Genomic DNA, 24916 nt, shown 5'->3' on the forward strand with positions numbered 1-24916 from the left:
CTCTTGTCTGCGCAGCTACGGTGCTGCGAGATTTAGTTCTCTTGCTGGCGGTGGAGGTCCCGATGGCCATAGGAAAAATAGTTGGCACCACAGCTGGTTTCAGCCACTGCCTAACTGCACCTGTGTATCCAATGCTTTCTCAAAACACGGCAGTTCAAAGTGATCGGCACAGAGTTTGGAATGCTTGCTAGGCACCCATAGCTGACCACGTTTCTTCCCCTGTCGAGGGACGTTCACTATCCACTGGTCACGTATTCCTTCTTCACTTGGAAAGCCAAAAATAAAAAACTCTTGCCGCTGCCTCAACCATTTGTACAACCAAATGCCACACAATAAACCATCGTGACATATGAGAACATACAAGGACAGAACAACAGCATGGAACAATAACACACAACGGCGAATGAACAGGCTGTTTGGCTCATGTGACGTCACAGTGCCGGAAAGAGACGAAGACCAGAACGTGCGGGATGCAAAAAGCAGAAGGCGCATTCTGTATCATATTTATCGATTTAACTGCTGTATATCTGCCATATAATCACTTTGAAATGGCCGATATGGTTTGTAAAGGGGTTGTAGCGTTATCAAGAAAAATTTAAAAATCTTTGTCCTCTGACCTTTAATGATAGTAAAATCTATATCGGGACGTTGGGCTATGCTGACTTGCAGACCAGGGGTGACACAAAAATTTGCTCTGCATCAGAGCAAAGAATAGGCATATGGTCACTTTTATGTTAATATTTGAAGTGTACTGTATATCTTGCATCACAAAACCTCCTAATTTGATTCTCCCCACATAACAAGAAAGATTTTGAAAAATCTAAATAACTCCTAACAAAAACGGTTATTCAAACTGAATGTCTGGGTTCCAGATCTGGCACTCAAATAAAGTGTGTTACGTCATGTTTCTTGCTAAATTGATTTGTTACTTTCAACTTGGCAGAAATTCTGTACCAAAATGGCAATTCTCTTCACTTTTGCCATTATTACAAGCATTTCTTTCACAAAATCACTTAACATAAATTGAATAATCGCTGTACATATTTGCACACCGCAATTTTCCATGACTTCTGATTTCCCAGTTTGTTCTTAAAAACATATATAATAACAATGAAATCCAGGGGCAATTGTGTACGTATACGTAGTAACATGATGAGATGATATAGGGAAACCATGACTGCAATGTGGCCCACAATGAGTTTGACAGACCTGCTTTAAAGTGACCCTTTGCCTTGTTGACAGAGTCGGAGACTAAGAAGTTTTAAAACCAAGACTCAGCAACCCTACTGTAAAGAAGATTTTCGTCACCCCAAAAAAATACACACACACAGCGTTCCTTTGATTCAAATTTGTCCTCTGGGGTTGCGGCACGTCGTTCCTGCATTTTGAGCAGCAAACTGTAAAACGTTACTGTTTTGAAGACATCTTTCAGTTGGAAAAGTCTTCTTCTGTTGAGAGGTTTGTGCCATGGGAACACGCAGGAGGGAGGTAAACAGACATTTGACAGCGACGTTCACTCGCTTCAATAAAGTGGTTTGTGTTTGCGTATTCTGTTTGAGGAGTCAAGGCAGGTTTTCCGTACCAACGTTTTGCTTGAAGTGTTTTTTCTTTTGCTCAAATTTTTAACAGCTCAGGTAAGAATTCTGCTTGACCTCTTCTTCACTAGGTTGCATATTGTCACCACTGATATCTTTGTGTAGTCAACTTATGTTTTATATTGAATGATGCTAATTTCAATCTAAAATATCAATGAAGTTGCCTAAATGCACTCATTGAGGTGTAGTGGTTCACTTGCCTGACATCAGTGCATGCAGCGTGCATTCAGTTTGGTGTGAGTTTAAATGTTTTTCTGTCTCTAAATGAGCCCTCTAACTCTCTGATGATAAGTGCAGGGTGTAGTTTGCCTTTTGCCCAAAGTCAGCTGGGATTGGATGGGTGGATGGATCGATGATTTAGTATAATAAAATTTGTAGAGATAGGTTTTACCTTGCTAGACACTGTGACAAGCTGCGGGGAACAAAAGGAAATGTGTGATGTCTTTTCATCAACATTTACACATAGTTATCCAATGGTCTGGGGTGTGTTAGGAGTTAATTTTTCTTCTGCATCAGCTCGGAAAACCGTTTGTGCCGACAATCGTGAATTACAGTCAGGTCCATAAATACACAATTTTCTTTTTGTCTCCAAACAGAACACCGCCACAATGGATTCAAAATTAAAAAGGAACAAGATGTGCTTTAACTGCTTCAGTTCAGCTTTCATTTGAGGGTGTATACATTCAAATAAGGTGAACGGTTTGTGCCTCCCACTTTTCAAGGGACATTAACCACAACAAAAATGACGGGTTTCCAACCGCGATGTAGGTACGAGAAAACTAACAGTTACCCAGGCTTCTATTTCTTCTTATACAACTACTCTTTCTTCTTTGTATTTTGCAGCAGTATGGATGCCTTGTGGAGCTATGCTGCCTCTCACAAGTCAGTCTAGGTACTGTGCTGTCACCTTGCGTATGGAACACTATAAGAGCAATAAGCACACACGTGGAAATTAATTCCTAAATAATTGCTAAAATCTAAAAAAAATAATAATAATAAGTTGTTAAAAATCTGTATGTGTGTACCTGCTTCAGCTATCGACCCATTATCCGCTTTATCCTCACAAGGGTTGCGGGAGTGCTGGAGCCTATCCCAACTATCTTCGAGCGAGAGGCGGGGTACACCCTGAACTGGTCGCCAGCCAATTGTAGGGCACATATAAACAAACAACCATTCGCGCATACATTCACACCTAAGGGCAATTTAGAGTCTTCAATCAACCTACCACGCATGGGTTTTTTTGGGGGATGTGGGAGGAAACCGGAGTGCCCGGAGAAAACCCACGCAGGCACGGGGAGAACATGCGAACTCCACACAGGCGGGGCCGGGATTCGAATCCCGGTCCTCAGAACTGTGAGGCAGATGTGCTAACCAGTCAGTTACCGTTCCGCCCGCTTGACCTCGACCTTAATTTTTCATTAATGTCTTCACTGTCCTGAATCCCAGTTCAGTACTTGTTTCACTGACATGTATGACTCACCCATATTCAACAACAGCGTCTCCAAGCTGGTTGGGGAAAAAATAAAAAAAGACATTTTGCAAGGGAAAAGATTTGGTGAGAATGATGGGAAAACTGTTGATTTCATACGCAAGACTATCCTCTTAAAGTCTATAAGTACAGCAGAAAGGGACCGATAGGCATCTGCTGTCAAATCAAATGTGTCACAAAGCAGACACACACACACACAGGTGACTTTGGAAAAAAAGAGGGAAATTGAAATAATCTTGCAGAAATGAAAGTTAGACAGAATCATAGTTTGTGAAGTAGGAGTGAGGGAGGCCAAAAATTTAAAATGTGCGGTGTGTATTGGGTTTGGGTTGGGGCGGTGGCTTAATGTAGGAAACCTCAATCATAATGAATGCAGTGCTCAATTTTTGCCCAGCGATGCTTTCGGACTAAAGGGGACCAAAGCCGCCATCATTTTTTTTCTCGCCCGCGGCCATATTGACTCCAGCCAGGCTGTTGGGTCTGATATGACTCCAGGCTATGTGTGAGCCAGACCTGCCTGCCGTGTTTCTCTGTGGCCAGGTGGGTTGCGGTGGGGGCTTTGAGAGTGTGTTTAGTTTTCCACAGGGCAAATACTCGTGCTCCCATCCACAAAATTAACAAGATGAAGTTCCAGTGCTAACGATTGTGACAGCTTGTCTATCTGCTACGTGCCTCCTGAAGTGAGATGGAGTCGCCTCTGTCTGTACGGCACGAATTCCAATGAGGTAAAAGCATTCCTCAAATCTATATTAATCAATTCATATACATTACGGACCATTATTCCTGTGTTATGACATGTTGAGTTTACTTCATTACACCCATACAGTATTTAATTGAAAACAAAGACAAAGAAGTAATAAATTGTTTTGAAATCACATTCCAATCTTCTATATGATTCTATAGGCACTTGCCACAGGTGAAATGTCCCTGTCAGAGCTATACTTGGACAAGACAGAAGTCCACCCTCCAAATTCTGTTTCTTCCAACAGAACTTTCGATTCATGGTTCTGTCCCAGGGAATGTACCACTTCGCACTTTCCGTCAATTAACATTTTTAGGTGATTTAGGCTGTATAAAAAAGTGGGCATCCACACATACATGTTCAGGTTGCATCAATTAAATGCAAAGCCAGATGTGTAGAATTGCAAATGGTGTGTCAGGTATTTCAAAGACAGCTCGTCAATACTAGCATCACATTCCAAATCATCCAGTGGATAGTCAGTTGAGGAATACCCCCAACTTTCTCGCTTCTTGATCACACACACACACACACACACGCACACATGATGCAACCTCCCTCCCAAAACAAGAAACATTAACAGATACAAATGCATTGTTGATATGTTTTCCAGGTTGCCTGATATTGTATTCTTTTGTATTTATGAGAAATGGACAGATGGATTCTGTACATGATGTGTGTATGTGACTAGACATATTATGTATGCTCATATTAAAAGTACAGTATATATGAATTGACACAAAGGTGTTTACATCGTGTGTGTATGTGAACTGATACAAATATGTTTACACTATGTTCGTGGACAGACAGATTTTAATAACATGTACAGTGTATATGTGAATAGCCTTATATTCTCTCTACACTGTGGGAGCAACAAATATTAAAACTGCAAAACGCGGTACTGGTAATATACTGCATCTCTTCCAGTAGAACTCGGTGCTGGCCGGCATCTTGCAGTACATTGTGGTACTGCACGAAGGCACACGTCTCTACATTTAGTAAAACCCCATAAAAATAAAATAGAAAAAATAGAAAAATTAAAAGTTGCTTAAAAATCTGTGATATACGTGTAACTGAAGCACAAACTATGAACTGCAATATATCAAGGGGTTTACTGTAAATATTCTATTTGAGGTGTGTTACTCTAAGTGTGTCTATTCACACTTGGAGGAGCACAGCTAAGGTAGCAATTAAGCAGACGTCTGGGGACAAGAATCAACAAGAGCCAAAGAAAGGAGGTATAACATGTTGGGAGGCAAATATACAGTTAAAGGAATGTTATATTTGCCTTCATGGGATTGAATATTTAACAATGGGCTTGGTTAAAATATAACACAATGTTCAGGCATTGGCATCCCTATAAATATTTAACTAACTGACAAGTATATTCACTGGTGTGCACTCTTGGAAATGGTGAAAAGACTGCAGGAAAATATGTTGCAGGATTAAGACATTACTCTGACCTGAAGTGTGACACCTTCGGTCCCTAGTTATGTTTTCATACTTGTTTATATTCTGACTAAACGAAAACTGCTTCAATTTGACATGAATAAATGAATGTAATAAATTAATAATAAATAATATCATAATAATAATACATTTTGGTAGGTGGCTGACTGGTACCTAAACCAAGTAGTGTACCATGCTTTTTAATATTAACCAAGGTCCAGAAAAGAATATAATTTTTAAATGTTTTGTATTCTGTTCACTAATTGTGTTTTTTTGTTTGTTTGTTTTTTTACTACTGAACTAATATGTAACTTTTGAAGTGCTTGTCTGTTTTTAGGACATCCATCCATGCAATTTGTCCTTGCTTGTCCTGATTGGGGTTACAAGTGAGTTGGAGTCTATCCCATTGAACTTTGGGAGAGAAGCAGGTATGAATCTGGACTGGTGACCAGTCAATTGCCGGCCACATACTGTATCGACACACAACCACCTACAGTATGTACAGTACAATATAAAGTCTTCAATTAACCTAACATGCATGTTAGCACTGGGAGAACATGCAAACTCTACAGAGGAGGTCTTGAGCCAAGATTCAAACCCAGAACTTATTGACTCTGGGGGAGACGTGCCAGCCACTTCTTCATTGTGCCACCCCTTTTAGGACACTTTAAATAAATAAATAAAGGGGGGGGGGGGACAGTCAAGACTTGAAAATCCATACATACACTTTCTCTACATATATTCTGTAGATATTATAATGGCAACCTAGTAAAAACAGGACTGTTTTTCTTCCCTTTACATTTCACATACAGACGTCAATGCTGTGGAAAAAAATGCAGTTCACACTGACCTGCAAAAGTGACGGAAAATACTGATCTATGCATGCCAAGCCAGTAGGTCATCCACCTTTTTAACCCTTTGCTGTTCCTTGTCACCATAGAGCTTTAGGATACAAAAAAAAACATACATCCATCCATTTTCTGAGCCGCTTCTCCTCACTAGGGTCGCGGCCGTGCTGGAGCCTATCCCAGCTATCATCGGGCAGGAGGCGGGGTACACTCTGAACTGGTTGCCAGCCAATCGCAGGGCACATACAAACAGAAAACCAGTCGTACTCACATTCACACCTACGGGCAATTTAGAGTCTCCAATTCATGCATGTTTTTGGGATGTGGGAGGAAACCGAAGTGCCCGGAGAAAAGCCACACAGGCACGGGGAGAACATGCAAACTCCACACAGGCGGGGCCGGGGATTGAACCCCGGTCCTCAGAACTGTGAGGCTGACGCTCTAACCAGTCGTCCACCGTGCCGCCACAGAAATAAACACCTTAATAAAAACTTCCCTTTTCAATATTTTATAATTTCCTATGCAATTTCATCGGAGTACGTAAAACAGCCATACGCTCACCAGTCATTGTAAGTGGACATGGAGGCTACATGCAACACACAAAGTGGAGCCCACAAGATCATTAACTCAGATCAGACCAAGTATGCACATGGCAGGAGGAAAATCTCTTCCTGATGGTTTCCTTGAGAAATACGGATTGTGCTGCCAGAGGAGAAAATTATACATCATTTGGACCATGTTAAATCTTGCAAAATTATATTTTTTTAGCAGCCGTGCAATGAAAAAGAAGCCTGCTTTAATATACCAAAATGGAATACTGCTGGAGTTCTATAAATTAGATTAAATGGCTGCTTGTTTGCTTTTAAACACTACAGGTAAATACTGAAACTATATTAATTTGGAAATATTTATGAGTAAAATGTACAGTGTGGTTATTTATGATTTTATTTTAATGCAAGATCCCCCCAAAAAAACAAAAAAAACCTGTAAATTTCTGGGGAATTTAGCAGGATGCTGCCACATACTTTGTTAAGTGTGTCTTCGACTAGAGATGTGAAACCTGCCAGCTAATCTACTCACACTGGGCAACAGCATTAACAAGACAATAGGTCGCATCTGCAGGCACACCAACTGCTGCTAATCATGTATTTGCAATGAGCAAGCAATCATGTAAGTGAGAACCAAATTATTGGATTTATTTCATCTAGGCTTTGCAACTGATCAAAATACAACTCAATACGATTGTATTTATACAGCGTCAATTTTAAAACAGAAGTTATCTCAAGGCACCTAACATATGAAGCAGGTCTAGAACGATGCACTTTACACATAAGAGACCAACTGAACCCTGTATGATCATGCATTAGGCAAGATTACAGCTACTTTAAATGACAGTGGTACATAGTCTGTCGATAAAGAAGTATTGTTCATGTTAAGTACATTCATACTAATCAACACATCCTTAAGTAGATGAGGAGGTATTGGGAAATCGAATTGGTTGATGTATTGTTCTTAAAGGGTTTAAAAGTTAAACTTTCACATCCTGCTTGGCTATTTTTAAAGGTTTTGAATGCATTTTATTTATTTCCGATATGATAAGTAATGTATTCTTAAACTTATACTATTGAACGCTGTACTATACCATGTACTTAGTTTTGTTTTGAACATGTTTGTTGTTATTTACGTACATAGTGAATGACTATAAAGCAGAATTTACTTTTAATGTGAAAGAGGACATGACTTTGTCACCGTCAGTTTACAGAGAGTAATGAATTACTTTCCTCGTTACTCAAAATGGTAGAATTTGTGTGTATATATACGCCTTTTCGCGCATAATTTTAGTTTTTTTTTTTCCTTTTCAGTGTGACCTTTATACTTCTTTTGAACACATACTTGTCATACAGAATTTCAGACAGATGGAGTGGAATAGTATAGAAGAGTTAAACGCTGATGCATTAATTTAACAAATAAATCAAAACGACCAGTGTGTTTGATAGCAACGGATGCGGAATGCAAGCTTTTTCACAAGACGAGGATACAATGCTGCAACCTGGCTTATTGTTCATCTGTGACGCAGCTGCCTAATGGGGCGTGGAGGTTGTAGGTTATGGGAACTTGCGCCATGGTCAGAGCCTGGAACCGTGAACAAATAGGTAGATGTTCACAACAGGTGAGATCTGATACCAACCCCATTCATTCTAAATGGCCATGAGATACAACAGCACAGTTGCACGGAAACTTGATGATTTTTGACCCCCCAATGTCACATCCTTAAAAGATCCTTGTGATATGTGCTCTGCAGTGATCTAACCCACTCCTTTGTTTTTGTTGTTGTTTTATATTCTGGCTGGGTGAGGGGTTGGGGGGTTGCTATTTCCACTCTTGTCATGTCATACTTTCCCATATAAACACCGGAGAGAAGCGAACGAATAAATTACAGTATTTAAGCAGCTAATATCTTCATTGAGTTAAGCAAAAACTACATCATCTGTCAGTTTTTTATTGCGATTAGAGCTTTGCAGCCTCTGGATCTTTGCCTTTATGTCAGATTAGAAAATGAGTTGTTCATGACTATACAGCTGGTTAGCCTCATTCTGCAACATTGGTCCCTGTGTGGTTTAAGAGCGTTCAGGGAAGGTAAATAGAGTAAATACAGACAGACCTTGCAGCTGCTAATGTACTTAGTGTTAGCGGTAAACAAAATGAGATTAGTGGGGAGGGAAGGCAAACTCAGAATTTGATTTACTCAGGCTTAGCCTAAACAGCTTGTCAAAATGCTGCTGTGCTGCAGCAAAATGTGTATTTGACTAACAAGCAGTCTAAGTGTTTTTTGTGCAATTCATAAAGTGGATGAGAGAATTGTCACTGAAATTGGATGTCTGTAGACATCTTAACCAAAATATATTTTTTAGCTTTCTTCACTGTTGTGTTTTAGGTTATAGGGGGCCATGGCAACTAAAGAAAGCATAATGCACACTCATTTGCCACAACATCAGGTACAACTGCAGTTTTAAAACATCCAATATACCGTATTTTTCGGACTATAAGTCGCAGTTTTTTTCATAGTTTGGCCGGGGATGCGACTTATATTCCAGAGCGATTTATATGTGTAATTATTAACACATTATTATATAATTTCACGTTATTTTCACACTGACAACCACAAGAGGGCGCTCTAGGTCTGACAAAAGCGACGTAGAAGAGGAAGTGGCGCATCGTCTACCTCAGGAGTTGGCGGAGTTGTTTAGAAGTGACACCATGGAGGAAGATTTCATTTTATTTAGTGATTTGGAGTGACATTGATGGTTTGGTAAACTTGTTAGCATGTTCTTTATGCTATAGTTATCTGAATAACTGTTAATATGTTACGTTAATATACCAGGCATGTTCTCTGTTCATTGTTTTTGCATCATGTAACATTAGCTGAATGTGTTACGTTAGCATACCGTACACCTATTCAGCCTATTGTTCTCTATTCTATTTTTATTTTAAATTGCCTTTCAAGATTAAATGTTTGTTCTTGGTGTTGGATTTTATCAAATAAATCTCCCTCAAAAAATGCGACTTATACTCCAGTGCGACTTATGTATGTTTTTTCCTTCTTTATTATGCATTTTTTGGCTGGTTCGATTTATACTCCGGAGCGATTTATAGTCCGGAAAATACGGGAATTGCTATACAGTAGTGCAAATTCTGCCTTGACAAAGGCTCACTTTTGATTGGCACAAAAATATTAGCCTTCTGAAATTCTATATATAACAATAATAAACATATGAAACTAATACATCTCTGACAATTTTCTTCTTTTATTAATTTTTACAAACATTGATTTTTCGCACCATAAAATATGTATTAACTGTATAGGCAATGTTTAAATAACATTTATATGTAATGCCGTCTAAATAGAAGTTAAATGCCATACATGAAGACTAAATAAAACTAATCTAAAATAGAATTTCTCAGCTTTTGAGGAGGTTGTAGGTCAAGCAACTTAATGCAATGTTCTATTTAACATTCTTAATTGTTGTGTTATTAGTTATTAATAATTTCGTGTAAAAGTGAGTTAACCTCTGATTTTTAAAAGGTGATAACTCATCATTAATTACCATGATGCGTGGATGTGCGACATGACATTGAGAAGATGTATACATGCACAACTTAATTGGTTACTGACATTTTACTCCACTGTTTCCACACTTCACTTTGATGTCTCAGTTTACTTGCATCAAGTGGAAATCGATCTTCGGCCAAACTATGCTTGCCTCTGCAATGCTATACTGTACGTGGTGACGATGCTCCTTTCAGTGTGTTTACTGGTAAGGATTCAGCAAGGCATGTTGCAACTTGATAACTGGCCCAGTCAAATGGAAAAGTGATAACTTTACAACTTTGTACATGTCGTGCGTTTAGTTTTCGCACAAAGGAGATCTGCCTTGCCTCTTGTGGTGATGGTGGCACTTATAGGCATAAAAAGAAAAGAAAAAAGAAATCACGTTTCCACTTGTACTCCTTGGAGGCAGATCAAAAATCAAGACTGGTATGATAAGAGTGGATTAAATACACTCTGATTGCTTTGTTTTTCTATTTGAAATGAACATGTCCTGCGCAGATCATCACTGTAAATGCTTTTTTCAATTACAATGTTCACGACGTTGTCTAAATTGTTGTTTATGGGCATTCTTACTTGACTTAGTAAAGTTTGAGTAAACTGATACACTACTGTTCTTCTTGTGAATGGTCTTTGCACTCACTTAAAATTACAGTAATATTTTAGATGATTTTAATTAGGGTACTAACAGGCACAGTTGAAGACATTTGTTTACCAATGTTTTTGATTTTGATTTTCTTGGACTAAGAAAATAGACATTATTTTCAGTCCATTTTAATTCATATGTGGATAGGAAAAAAAACAGTTTCAAATTTGTACATAATTGGTACGCAGATTTGCTCAGTCATCATGTCACAAGCAGTACCATAATGGTTCATAATTGTTGCACCACCACAAACAGGTAGGTTTTTTTTTCTATCCATATACTTTGACTACTTGACTTCTTCAATCTGATGTAGCATGAATTTACTTGCTTGTCAGTCCAATCACACCCACTACATGGCTTCGTCTTCTTCAGTTGGGAATTAACATGAAGTTATAGTTGGCCATCTTTCAAACACAGAGACGGTTCCAATGTTCAATTGATGAATGTATGTAAGAGGAATATAGTTTTTGATCAAATATTTCCAATTTCAAAAAGTCAAACTTGGTCAGATAGTCAGTTAAAAGTTGTTAGTGCATGTAAACAAACTGAATATTTGTTTGGACCTGACCTCTTTTTAACATTTACATAATCCACATTAGAATCCAGAGGTGGTAACGAGGAAAATAATGAGTGGAAGGCACCCCTCCTTGTGGGAATAAAGCTTAGTTGAATGAAAAGGGACCAGGCTCAGCGCTCTTATTATGATGATAAATGGGATTTTTCCAAATTGGAATTCATACACTCTCTCCCTTTTTTTTTTTTTTGTCTAGTTCTGATGAGTACAGCAGTCATATTATTTCGCCCTCTTGCTGTAAGTGAGAAAGATTTCAACGTCTCCCTCTCATAAAAGACAGGGTAATTGCATGTCATCGATTCAATGCTTAATTTTAATGGCCAGGAGAGGTCATTTATTCACTCTATCGAGCCTGGCTGATGATGAGATTAACAAGGATGAAAGATAAGGCAGCAGAGAGATATTGTAGGTGGGAGAAAAGTGGGCCAGAGCATAGACAATGTTGGTATGTTCTATTCTTTCACTTCCCGGATGGTTAAAAATGTCTTCCAACTACTGAGCCGATAATTTGAAGTATGGACAGAGGAGGAGGGGAAGTACTTTAAATTACAATTGACTGCTCCTAAAGGAACCAGACAGGATGTTCCAAAGACAAATTTCCACCAAACGATACGGTTGGGTTTGGCAAGGCATGGTAACATGGGTAATGATCATAACATAATGAGTAGTTTCTTCGCATTCCACTCCTGTTTTCACATTGAAGTCATAATTCTCAGTCTACCAATAGTGGGCAGTAGTGCGTTTAGCTCCACTATGACCATTCTTCAAAAGTACAGCAGTGGTGCAGTACATTTTGGTGAGTTACCCAATGGAAACACATAAGGTGTACCAAACTGAACCCCATATTAATGTTTGGTGTGAACACAGATCTTCTACAGGAAGGACTAGTTCAGAAGCAGGGTGCAACATTTGTCTAAAGATGGAGGTATCATTCACATGCCCTAATGAATGATCTCAGGTGTATAGTGGACCACCCCCCTCTCCCTCACACCCACTCTGGTCCACCCCCACCTGCCTGCCCCACCCAGATTGGTGCTAGATGAAGGCATCACAGGCCGCTCTCTACAATGAGAGCACTTCCTCTGGGCCTAATGGCCTCTGAGCTGCAGCTTTTGTCCCCTGATTAGCCAGCCCATTGAAGGCTCAGACCCCTAATTGCGTAGCCTGTTTAGCAACCCAGCATTACAGTGAGTATTAATGAGGCACAATTACTGCGCCCAGGAAATCTCCTGTGCCGGACCACTCCATTTTGCAGAGGTACCCAAAAACCTCCTTGAGTGTTGAATTCAGCCTACTGTGCAGCCAAATAGAGCACACGCACTATATCCCACAGGTTTTCAGGGGGGAAAGAAATACATGTATTTATTCGAAGCCATCTCATAATTAGGCCCTAGAGTGAATGACGGACGAGCGAGTGCATGAGGAAGGCGAGGGGAGAATGAGAGAAAAGGGAGGTGAAGGGATGGTGAGAAAGCTTCATTCAATAGTTTAAAAAAAAAAACCTTACGGATACAAAAGGCAGAAGAATGACGGACACATGAGTGAACCCTGCTTGGCGAAATGAGGAGAGAGAAAGCTGGATGAGAAGGAGGGAAGAAAAGTGGAGTTGGGGTGCTGTTGCTGGTGAGTTGAGGGGGTCAGACACAGATTACAAGCTACAGTTTAGTCACGTGTAACATTTTTTGCTCTGTGAGAAATCTACAATATGGAAGCAGCCCGAGGTGACAATAAAAGATCGGACTGAAAGCTCCCCGGTCAGTTCCACGTGGGAGCAGAGGGTTAATTCTCGAAGCCAACTCACGATGAGCCACCACCATCGGGGGAGGGCTTTCTCTCAAGCATTTTATCCACCTTACACACACACACACACGCGTGCGAGCACACACACACACACCGTGAAATTTGAAACAATGTCTCTTTTTTCCATTTCAATTCAGCAGAGGAGGCTAAAGGGGGAATGATTGCCAAACTGTCACCGTTTCGAATGTCCTCAGAGGCTATGTGATTATTAATAAAAACCCACAGACAAGGAAGCTGTCATTTCAGTACCAGAAGTTTTTTCGGTTTTTTTTTTTTTTTTTTTTTTTTAATTCACCCAGTTAAATGTACATTTGAATATGAGAAAAACTTTGCTTCCGACAGCATGAGCATTAGGGATAAGAGGGGCTGTATGGCAGCAGATGGCATCATGTTGAAATTACTTTTTTTATATAATGATTCACTTGCAATAAACATAACATAAGGCTATTTGTGATTGATTTCCCTACTGTATGTCTGTCTGAATTCCCCGTCGACTCTCCCTGCTGTTTTCTGTTATGTGCGGCAGGGGAGCCCTTTGCCAGAAGTTGCCAATTTACATTGGGCTTTGGTTGTTTGTCAAGATGAGCCCTGCGATTGGCTGGCAAACTAGCTTAGGGTGTTCCCCACCGCTCGCACAAAGTCAGCTGGAATAGGCTCTGACACATCTGCGACCCTAGTGAGGATAAGCAGTATAGAAGATGGATGGATTTTATCAAGTAAAAATTTCTCCTACATGTGTGAAGTAACACAGTGGTTGTCAAGCTTTTTACACCAAGTACTGCCTCAAAAATTACTTGGCTCTCCAAGTACCTCCATCATGACCACCACAGGAATACAGTAGCATAATCCCAAATGTTGACCAAAAATGAGGCAGAAGTCAGGCAATCTCAGGGATCACAGAAACATCCATCCATTTTCCATTCCGCTTTATCCTCACAAGGGTCGCGGCTACCTTCGGGCGAGAGACGGGTTACACCCTAAACCGGTTGCCAGCCAATCGCAGGGCACATATAAACAAACAACCATTCGCGCACACATTCACACCTAAGGGCAATTTAGAGTCTTCAATCTACCTACCACGCAGGTATTTGGGATGTGGGAGGAAACCGGAGTGCCCAGAGAAAACCCACACAGGCACCGGCAAAAAATGCAAACTCCACACAGGCAGGCATTTGAACCCCGGTACTCAGAACTGTGAGGCTGATGTGCTAACCAGTCGCCCACCATGCCGCCACAGAAACATATTCTCAAATAAATTTAGAATAACAAATCAAATTTTCAGCTGTATTCCAGTCATTTACTGGACTTTACTTTGGTTAGTGAGTGCGCAAGCACTGCCCGGGGCAAAACATGGACCTTAGCGTTCAAGCTTATGTCTGTAAAAACCTCTCCGGCATACACACACTGGCCATAACATTGTGTAGGCTGTGCAATATGATAAGGTCCTTTACAAATTAGTGACCACAGGTTACCATGACTGCAATGGAGCAGAAAAGTGGCTCTGGTACTGTATTCATTGCCATTTTTATTAAGTCAACAGGATTACTGAAAAGAATATTCTATACTATTTCCAAGAGACTTTGTGGAAAGGGGGGCAAGCTCCAAATAAAACATTATATTTTCATGTGGATCCAGATAAAGGTATTTGTTATATTCATAAACCTTAATGACAAAAAAAATAGACGTGTATATCTTTGGTGTACAATTTAATGTGATCTAAATTGGGCTCGTTGGGCCTTGTGAAACGTCTTCACTCTATTTAGTGCCCTCGGTTCTGTAAATTGGTCTGGATTTACAGTACATGGTTGAAGTGACACAATTCTGATTTTTTTGCTCCAAGAGGTAGTATCCGGATAGAAAAGAGAAGGGGGGAAAAAACGTGTGAAATTGGATATATAGATAACGTGTCAGTGCTAGGTGACACATAAATGTAGGTATAGTTGTTAATGTGCAATTTGGCCATTTACAAATACATCACTTGAACTGCACAAAAAAAATAATAATAATCAACTCAAAAATTGCAGAAAACCGTGATGAAGGCATTAAATCTGAATTGGGCATTTGGACTTGGAGTGTAAATCCAGCCTTTCTGTGTTGAAGCTGAAAATTATATTTACTTCCTGAACAAGAATGGACCAGTTCTGTAGATGAGATAAGACAGAGAGGTGGAACTGTTCCTGCTGCTCCTGTAATTCAAATGGACGCCTCAGTCACTCATCAGCATTCCGTCTGCATCACTTTTGTGAAGCGACGTGCACCAAACACACGCATATTGATTCCTCTGCTGCCTCGGCAGATTGTAAATGTATTTCAGAGAGGCCAAGTGAGGCAAGAGCTCCTCAAGTACTTGTGTGTGGTTTGCAAGGACTTAAATTCGGCCAAGATTAGGCTCCATAAAGAGGATTTGCAACTTTTGTGTGGAATATTTGCAACGCTGGCCCAGACATTTCAGGAATGTTCAGTCTGGCTTTCAGAGCATTGTGTTTACTCACCTGTCACTCTGTTTCTCCTTCTTTCACTGCAATCCCCCAAACACATCTCACCCACCCTGTGCAATCACTGCGACCAAGTCTGTTGGCGTTGACAGTGCAAACGCGCGTACATTAGTCTCATGCTATCTGTGCTGGGAGCCTGTCTGTCTCAGCTCCGCTCAGAGCACTTCACCTGAATGGCCTTTGTGTCCCCGTGACCCCCCTTAGAGCAGGTCGCAGCCTGAAGCCATTCCACCCCACTGTGGCCCTCCTCAGGTTTCCCTCTCCCAGAGATATCCGGGGGAAGAAAAGAAGAGGATCACGACAGGGAGATGTAAAAAGAGAGGTTAGAGGCTCAGGTGAGCTTAGCGTGTAGCTTGTCAATCACACATCATACAGCATAGCTCAGGGGAGGTTCTTTTCTTCTACTCCAATGCCCCCTCTTCTCAACCTCTGATGCCTCATTCTACTTTCAATGTCATTCAAGTCAGCACCCAGACTCTTCCAAACCAGAGAACTGCATGAGCTATTATTTAGTTCATGAGGCCTGACCTAGTCGTAGTTGAAACAGCCCTGTGTATAATGCAGTGCCATTCAATCAACAGTATACTGTCCATCTGCAGTGGTAAATTTCTATAGGTTTTTTTCGTATGACGAAATGGGCGGCATGGTGGTCGACTGGTTAGAGCGTCTGCCTCCAGTTATGAGGACCAGGGTTCAATCCCCGGCCCAGCCTGTGTGGAGTTTGCGTGTTCTCCCCGTGCCAGCGTGGGTTTTCTCCGGGCACTCCGGTTTCCTCCCACATCCCAAAAACATGCGTGGTAGGTTGATTGAAGACTCTAAATTGCCCGTAGGTGTGAATGTGAGTGCAAATTGTTGTTTGTTTGTTTGTATGTGCCCTGCGATTGGCTGGCAACCAGTTCAGGGTGTACCCCGCCTCCTGCCAGTTGATAGCTGGGATAGGCTCCAGCACTCCCGCAACCCTAGTGAGGAGAAGCGGCTCAGAAAATGGATGGAAATGCACATGCAAATTAAAATTATTTGTTTTAAATTGGATTTGTCTCGAAATTATATCATACCAAATCAAAAAGATATCATACAGCAATACATGTGATTGAAGTAAAGCAAAAATAAGGTTAGATGACAAAAGTATACTGGTTGGATCTCATTTTTACTGAGAATTGACTTTACATCGATCTGATCGGCTTTAATGTCATAATTCGCCGATCCGATCAATAACGTCATTGATCGGCTCTGTAAAAGACATTTACTCCGCGTCACCATTGTGCACAGTATATTTGAATCCAAAAGCTAGTTTATTTTTAGGCTTGTCGCGTGTCTTTTGACGTAGTACTGTAAATATCAGACGGCCAATAAAGTTATTCAAAAATAAAATTAAATAAAACATGGCGGCGGTGTGGAACAGACATCGCGCCTGAGACAGACAACACGTAATGCCCGGATCAGACTACAAGACAAATTTTGTCTTTCATGATTGCACTATGTCACACTTCTGCAATAAAATATTATATTCCGATACCACCGCATCCAGTTTTTTACGATCATTGGGCTTTATCTTCTGAACTCAAATGCGACCAGATACACTCGTTACCGTGGCGACGACAACAAGAGTGGATCGTGCCGACTGTATTCTAAGGACAAAATGGGGAAAGACGTGTGTTGGTGGTCACCGGTGCTCAGGACAGGAGAGGATGTTCGTTTAAGGCTTGCTTGAGGTATGTTCACGTACTTTTAATACGATACGGCTCGCAAGCAGGCAACAAAACATTATCTAGCCTAGAAAGCTGGTGCTAGCAGTAACGGTTGTACGTAAACATGCAGGCATTCAGTCGAATCATGCTCTAAAGTTTCGGTGGGAGTGAAGTAATTTAATTACAATAAAGTTATTTAATTACAGTAAATTAGCACCCATTATTTCTGTCATGTTGTAATGTTGGTTTGACTTGACTGTTTAAAATACATGACCTGACTAGAGCAGTGATTTCCAAATTTTATGGAGCCAAGGAACATATATTACAATTGGAAAATCTCACGGCACAGCAACAAACAAAAATGTCACAAAAAGTGGATCCATTAATTACTTTATGTACTTCCTGCCATCTAATAGAAGGCCATTCATTTGTTCTGTCGGTCACTATGCCTCACTGGCATAAATAGATTAACAAAGATACATTGTTATTGTAAATATCATTTTTTGAGCAATTAAGTACACAAGTATATACAGGAAATGAACAGGTCATTTAAATAGACACATTGCTCAATCTTGTGATCGGATCGTTTTTTTTAACCTCTATGATTGGTCCCAAAAATCCTGATCGTGCAAAGCCAAATAATAATTATATATATATATATCGCTTATTGGAGTTTATTTAGGCAAATCCTTTTCTGACAGAATAAGTGAGGAAGAAGTGTCTTTGTGGGTTTTTATTACAAAAAGAAAAAAAAGTCTTTGCAAAGAGAGGAAAAGGTACAAGTCTTATGAGTTGTCACCCCTTACTGAAGCTCAGACTAAAATCACCCTTGAGAGAGATAGAGAGAGAAAAACAAAACAATCTGCAACAAGTATGACGCGCACACTAGTCACAAGATAAACATTTCAATAAGGCATGTGAAAGTTCTCTAAAACTAATAGAAGTAATGTTTTATATATATATACATCGAACATAAATTTTCCAACACAGCTCCCCCTTTTGATTATATTAATCAATCCACTGCCAATCATATATTACATATTGTGAAACAATAATGATCAAAATTGAAAACAAAATAGTAAAAATTAATCAAGCTAAAAGGTATTACATATTGCTAAACGCTAATGATTAAAATTCAAAAACATTAAAAATTAATATGCATTAACAAAAACACCCGACAGTCATCCAGAATTTCACACCTCTGGTTTAAGAAAATCCTTCATAACCGGGTCGTAGTCAGTCATGCAACAGAGTTAGACTGAGGTGTATGAATCATGAATTATGGTCATCAGTTGCCAATGTCATCCAAGCAGTCAAATTGAGGAAAACGGTCAGGAAAACGTTCATCAGAGACTGAATTGTGAAACCGTGAATACTGGCTATGACACCTGCATCACCAGCATTGTCAGGAATGTATGTACAACAGGGTTGGTTCAAGAGAGTACAAACGCCGCCCTGAGAAGCTAATAGTAGATCAGGTGTCATGCGGCTTTGGAGGGCTATTACACGAATTGCATTAATTTCCACACACGAAGCCTCAAGAATGGTCAGGGTAGTGTTAACAAGCTTATTGGAGCTCTTCGAGCAGGTGTACTTGATAAAATGGTCCTCCCTGTTTGCACAATTAACTTAGCAGTCTGCTTTGTTGTATTGTCTGGAGATGCCGATCTAAATGGTGTCCATGGCTGATAAAGACGTCCTCGGTGTATATGAGTCGAGATAACATCAGTGACTGGGGAGCCGAAGCATTATTAACGCTAAGATTTGCGTGCCTGATGCAATCAGTGAAAATACAACAAAGTGCCCTCAGTGCAGCTCAGTCAAGCCTGCTAACATCATTGGACGGAGATGATGACCTTGATTGATCCAATTATTGGTTTTGCTGGACTGGAGACCGTGTCGTGCTTTGAGGTGGAGGATGGTGTCAGGATAGCACTTTCATCTCTCATTTGTTGCACATAGCAGTGTCCCATTAATTTTGTTTGTGTTTCCAATCATGAATGACAAAGTCATCACATTAACTTTCACGTGAAAGCTGCCAGGCTGTCTAATTTACAGTACATCGAGTAGACAACTTAGACGATTCCTGATGACACACACTGACATCTAATGAGCTCTACCAAAATTTCTGTCTTCAAACAGGATGATTAATAACTCGCTGAGACTGTCAATCATTATCTTTGTAATGGTTGAATTTTTATATAGCTCTTGCATTGGTCCTCATTGGATTATGCGGGTGTACCTAATATTATGGCCAGGGAGCGCATATCCCAATAATACTTTCTATTGAGGCTGATACATTTTTCTCTATTTTTCCCCCCATTAAGGTAAGCAGGAGCCTGTGCTCGCTGCCACAGAGAGGCGGAATATTTAACACTTTAATTGATGCTGTGTCCCAATTTCTCACCAGGTGTGTCAAAAAAAATAGTCGTTTCCACATGGTAATTCGGTTTGTTATGCCATACCTTCATGGTCAGTATTTCATTTAGGTTTGCCTCCAACTAACAAATAAAAGCACACGTGAATTGAAACTGATCATGTGAAGCGGTCACATGATTTCATTTCAACTGTAACAAATCACAACCCTCCATCTACCAATCAACAGACATCAGCATGTCGAGCTCCACCAACGGACTGCAATGAGACGAGCTCCATCTATCCATCAGTATTTGTACAAATAAACACCTCCTTCAAGTAGACAGTCTGGCAGTTGAGAAATAAACACCACAAGCCACTATTACATGAAATACAGTACACTGACACCCATACTAATCCTTGCCATTCATTGTTTGCAAGAGACCGTAAAATGACTGTGATACTGTTTGTGAAGATCATTTGTGGGCTACTGCTATAATCATTATAAATTCTGATTAATTATTCATATAGAAATGACACGGCTGTCAGTGTTTATTTGAAAGGGGGCTGAAAAAGCTTGTCGAGATTCTGAGGCTTTTTTGTTTGTGGAGAGATGAGCGTTATTGTTGGAGGCAGAAACTGCACCAGAGAAGGTCATCCATGTCGCACTATTTGGCCCTGGGGAGTTTTCTCTTGCTTGTACACAATTGGAGAGATTCAAATATAGTTTATGTGAACTTGGTGTGAAGATTGTAGCAAAGCGGGAAATAAAACATCGTTTACATACATAATCATATTTTAATCAGACTGCTAATGAGCAAAACAGGTAGCCCAGGGTAGCTCATCAAGGGCATTGCTTAGCCTCTGATGAGCATAATAAGAACAATTCTGGAGTTTAATCGAGACGCGCCGTGAAAGAGTTGCAAATTCCACAAGGCCATTTGTGTTACACATCTGCTCTGTTTTTCCCACCCTCCCATTTCCCTACCTTGCCATTTTCTTCCTCTCTCGCTTTCCCTCCTTCCGTCTGGCGGCTATCCTCGCCCGTGCCATCTGTTTCTCCGTGCGCCACACGCAAACGAGACAGGAGGTCTTACAGAGGGAGCGAAACAGAGGATGAGGGAGGAAAGCAAAAATGAATAATATGCATGCTTGGAGACACTGGAGTCATTTACTGGGTGCTGGCACAGAGATATGGCCAAAATAAGACATTAATTAATTCAAAGTTGGCCATTTTGAAACTATCTACAGTTAATTTCAGATACATTCTGGACAAATTAAGCTTTTAAGCAGCCAGAATGAGTCACAGTTCCAAGATTTCATTCCCCCTAGCAATGAAATGCACTTTTTAGAGGATTTTGACATTTTAATCAAATGAAGTCAAATGCATATTTAATCGACTAGGCAAGAAAACCACAAAAAGGGACTCGGGTTTGAGTTATTCTCTGATTTTGTGATTTCTACTTTATTGTTGATCTCCCTTGCAACACTACTTCCGGCTCTCCAGTTGGTCAAGAATGTTGCTGCACAGGTCCTGACAGGAATTAGGAAGATTTTACCGAACTGGCTTTCTACATTTCAAATCCTCCTTCTCACCCGCAAAGACATTAATGGTAAGATTGTGTCTTAAAGAGTTCATAATACCTTCACTAAAAAAGTGCCTGTTCACAGTTCAGACTTACTTGTTATTTCCTGGACTCTCCCATAAAGAAGATTTTGAGATTTTTCTTGCTTTTTGGGGAGACTTCTTTCTGTTTGGTTTCTTCGATGGGCCACCAGGAACATCTGGAAGAACAGTTGTGACCTGGTGAACTTATATACAGTAGTTGATATATACTGACCAGTGCTTTATTAATCCAGTTATTATTAATTTGTTTTTATTACAAGTGATGATGAGGTTCTGGTAATGGAAGAGACCACCCATTTGTGAATTGAGATCTGAATTAAGATCCTCTTAGTGGAACTAAAATGCCAAATTAAACCCCTGATTGATTAATTAAATGATTAGGAGCTATGCACCGTAAATTGTGTCCATATAGTGTACATGAAAGAATATATGAACATACATACAAAAAGATTCCTCAACTGGTAATGCTAACACATTATTGTGCAGTTATTCTAATCTATTCTATTCTGCTCTATTTAATACAAAGCTGTAATTCAACTGTGAAAAATATGTATTACTATAATAAATTTGTTTCATAATAACTTTAGCACTGGTTTGGAGAGCAAACCAAATGTAGCAAATGTTTGTCTGACCATCTGCCCTTGAGTTTCAAATATTGACTTTTTTTTTTTTCCAATGGCTTTGTGGAAGGTTTTGATTGAGCAACAAGTGGCTAAGCAAACAAGTAACAGGACCAGAAAGAAAAAATAATCTGGACAAAAGCTAGCTCAAGTAAAGATTTAGATTTATTATCTATTCAAAGATTCAATGAATGTGTGAGTTCAGTAACGATACGATGGACTCAGAGACCAAAACAAGTTGAATCTTCTCATAAGTGGAATCTGTACATCAATGCTCATCAAGCTTGTCAGTATTTAAACAATGTAACTCTGAAGCTGTGCGTTTGTGTGTGTTTTCTGAGCGAACTGAATCTCCACAAATCTTCCTGAGCGGAGAGAACAAGTTGCATGCTGTTTTACAAGAGGGGAGTTAAATCTGTCAGCAGTGTCAAGTAGCAGGCGTCAAGGCAGCCAAACGCAGACTCCTGCTAGCTGGCCAGATTCTTGTGGCATCAGATGGCTGAAAACTCCAAACAATCACACAATAACACACACACACACACACAAACACATACACTTGCTTGGCTCAGGGACGGCAGCCAAACCCAGTCAGTTCTTTGGCAGAAGCAGAGCGGGCAAGATTTCCCCCATACAGACAATGTTGTGTTTTAATTAATTTTCAAATGAGTGAAAAGTAAATCACTTCTCATGTCTCGAGTCCAGTAATAACCGATCCCACATTTCCCCGATTTATTTTTATTTTTTTTACATTATGTTTTTTTCATTTGTACTATGTGATGACAATGTTTGTGCTTTTAGTTTTTGTAGTATTCAATATGACATTGGGTAAATTTGGAGATTACAAAGTATTCATCCATCCACTTTCTATATCCCTTTTTCTCTTTCGGGTTGCGGAGAAGCTGCAGCCTAACCCTGGACTGGTTGCCAGGGCACATACAGTATAGACAAATAACCGTTAACACTCACATTAACACCTATGGTCAATTTAGAGTATTCGATTAACCTAACATGCATGGTTTTGGAATGTGGGAGGAAACCAGAATATCTGAAGAAAACACGCAAGCATGGGGAGAACATGCAAACTCCACACAGGAGGCACATGTTATCACCAGGACAACATGCTGACAGACTGCAAACTACAACTACAATAATAAACATGTTGTCACATTGATAGTTCTCTAAAAATGTCAATCAAAACCAAGCATTATCATTTTTGTAAGAATATTACTTTTTATCTGCTGACATTGTTTAAATGTACCCAAAATGTGGCAGGTGACTATCACTCCGTTTAACACATTGAATTGGATTATATACAATACAATACAATACAATGGTCTTAACTGATGTAGTTTTTGAATTTTATTTTTCCTATTTCAACAGCATAGTAACTGAACTGATTTGGGAGTAAATCCTTTTATCCAGCCATCCATAAATAAATTTTCTATACTGGTTATTCTCATTCACAGGTGAGTTGGAGCCCTAGCGAACTGGACGAGAGGCAGCATATGCGCTGGACTGCACTGCCAGCCTGTCACAGGCACTCATTTCAAGACATTGCTAAAAAAAACTTTTAAAAAGTGTGGTGTTTGGTACTTAAGCATTAATACTTTTTTTGTTTGTTTTTTAGGCACTTTTGTATTTATTCTTGTGAGATGAGGCATTACGTGTAACCAATGAAGAGGGTGGTGATTATAAGCAGGAACTAAAACTGTGACACCACTAATGGGAATGTTCATTTTCACAACCAGGCAACTACCAAATTGTTATTAGCTTTTAAAATGGGGATATTATGTATGCCGAATTAGATATTGAATGATTTCCCTGCCACTTCACGAGTTACTTTATAGAAGTGTTGCTGAACACTTGGTGGTGACAATGTTCAGTTTTAAAGTCTTGTCTTCTTTTCTTCTTGTTCCTGTCACTCAATAGATTTCCTCTTGAAAACACACACAAACTGGTTAAACAGAGGGACCACAGCTGTAAAGAAGGATTTACAGGGGCCGCCTGTCCTCCCAGCAGTAGGCTGATTGGAGGGGCTGGCTTTGTTTGTTAAGGTAATGGGCCCTAGGTGAGCTAATTCACAGGGTACACGCTCCACGCTCTGTCACCTCAACAGCACCTCGATTGGAAAAAAAAATGGTGGGTGGGGGATTGGTGGTCCAAGCTCTCCCCCAAATCCCTCAGCCTTGGCCCATCTACTTCAACTCCACCTGAAAGTGATTAACCGGGGCCAGCCATGAGCAAACAAGCCCCATATGGAGTATCTATAGGCTGGAGCCTGGGGAGCCTTCCTCCACCCCTTTGCAGAAAAGAGGCCTGAGCAAACACAGCTAATGAAGTCTTAACAAGCAGCCCGGGGTTAGTTTGAGCCCGCTAAATGCCACCGAGGCTCTTGGAATTGTGTCCGGCAGATTGGCTAAATCTCCTCCAAGCTTTCCCTTTACAAGATAACGTTGCATTAGCATATCTCTGTCTCGCCATCTCATATAGACTCGGATTTGGGAAGCGGTCACACTTGATGGGCTTCCTCTCGGAGCACTTGATTATGTCGGGCAGAATTGGCGTTTAAATGAAACACATTAACTTTGGTTCCTGATGTTCATTGAGGATTTTATTCATTGGTCACACATCGTTCTCAAAGCTTTGGTGTGGGCTCATATTCTTTCACAGCATGAGGCCTGCGCAAGATGAGCAGATATCATATCGTTCATTGCGCTCCCCTGCACTTACTCCCCACCCCTTTCTTCACATTATGGGATATTTCACACCATTCATTGCATGCAGAAACAAGCACTCACCCAGACTCGTGTAAACCTTCATAGAGCTGGCTGCATGAACTCTAGTCTCTCAGCCAATAACGGTGCTCTCGGCTCATTTAATCAA

General features: G+C 40.2%; 1 long non-coding RNA gene across 1 annotated transcript in view; it reads right to left on the reverse strand.

Moving 5' to 3' along the window:
- LOC133470187 (uncharacterized) overlaps positions 1-24916 on the reverse strand; it is a 60596-nt gene that overhangs the window by 34757 nt on the left and 923 nt on the right. The window contains exons 2-3 of the long non-coding RNA XR_009785903.1: positions 21469-21571; positions 20775-20878 (exon numbers count right to left, since the gene is read on the reverse strand). This is a non-coding gene — a long non-coding RNA (uncharacterized LOC133470187). The remainder of the gene's footprint in view (positions 1-20774; positions 20879-21468; positions 21572-24916) is intronic.

Source organism: Phyllopteryx taeniolatus, chromosome 20, assembly GCF_024500385.1.
Source record: "Phyllopteryx taeniolatus isolate TA_2022b chromosome 20, UOR_Ptae_1.2, whole genome shotgun sequence".
NCBI lineage: Eukaryota > Metazoa > Chordata > Actinopteri > Syngnathiformes > Syngnathidae > Phyllopteryx > Phyllopteryx taeniolatus.